The sequence below is a fragment of the Egretta garzetta genome, unplaced genomic scaffold (genome assembly GCF_000687185.1).
Source record: "Egretta garzetta isolate BGI_Z169 unplaced genomic scaffold, ASM68718v1 scaffold299, whole genome shotgun sequence".
NCBI lineage: Eukaryota > Metazoa > Chordata > Aves > Pelecaniformes > Ardeidae > Egretta > Egretta garzetta.
The window spans coordinates 635,422-636,732 of NW_009260696.1; positions in this window are offsets into that span (position 1 = coordinate 635,422).

Sequence of the window (1,311 nt, forward strand, 5' to 3'; positions counted from 1 at the left end):
CGGGCACCCGCTGCGGGCAGGCAGCCGTTCCCAGCCCAGCCATCCCTCTTGCCGCTGGGGAGCCAGGGAGGGATTGAGCTGGGGAGGGAGAGGGACCCCGCATCCCCCCATGGCCACCCTGCCTGCCGCCACCAGCCCTGCGCCCCTGGGGTAAGCGTGCTGAGCCAGAGCTGAACATTTCCAACCCGAAGCTGAGTGAAAATAGCCCATAATGGGTGCGTTGTAAATATGTTATTGCGCCAGTATTTTTTTTACTGTGCCTTTTTTTTTTAAAAAAAAAAAAAAACCACATTGAGAAATATGTAGATTTTAAAATGCTTTTTATACGTTTTCTGTGGATCGGAAAAAAAAAAAAAAACCACAACCCAACCTTCTGATAATCTGTTTAAGAAAGAAAGAAAAAAATTTGCGATGTCTTGTAACTATCACTTACCTTAATTTATATGTTCCAGTATCTGGAATGTCACTCTGTGCTTTCTGTAACTAGGATGTGTTTAAAGCAATAGGTGTGGGATGGGGAACCAGCATGGACAGCCTGTTCTCAGGGACTTGAACCCGATCGCTGCCACGGAGTTCCCGTGGGAGCCGTCACCAATAAAGCAGCGTTTTTGCTGACCACAGTCACCTGGTCCTGGGCTCTGGTGTCTCTTTATGGAGGGGCTGTGCTGAACACCCCTTGTTCCCCCCGTGGATGTTGTCGCCTCTAACGAAGCTCTGGGGGATGCCCCGAGGATGGATTGCGCCTGTATCTCTCTTTTCCCACGGGTACCAGGATCCGCTGACCATTTGCATCTCAGGGTGCGAGGGTCCTCTCCTCCTTCCCCTCCCCAAAAGGCCCCGGCGTGGCTTGGCGCCTAGGGGCTGGTTTTTCCCAGGCTCTGGGGTGGGAGCGGAGGCGGCGGGGACGAGGTGAGAGCGGTTGTTCGCAGGTTGCTGTTAACAGCCAGCGGGCAGGCGTGTGCGTGGGAAGGTTGGGGGCTGCGGGGGGCCGAGCCCCTTCCCTCCTCGTGCCACACCGGCACCAGCTTTCGCCTGCGCCATCCTCTCCTCCCCCACCTTCCTCCATACCCAGCATCTTTTTTTTTTTTTTCTTTTCAAGGCACACTTACTTTACAGTTTTGCTTAAATCTCTCAGTTATCAGGGGTTGGCCTTGCTAAAAATACAGCCTAGCAGGAAGTTGGCGTGTGCTAAAGCAACAACACCCCCCTCCTCCCAACACCCATACACCCTTCAGACAGCCCCAAAAATCAGCAGTGCCCCAAAAATCAGCAGTCCCCCAAACTTTGCAGCCCTTGGGCTGCTGCAGCTGG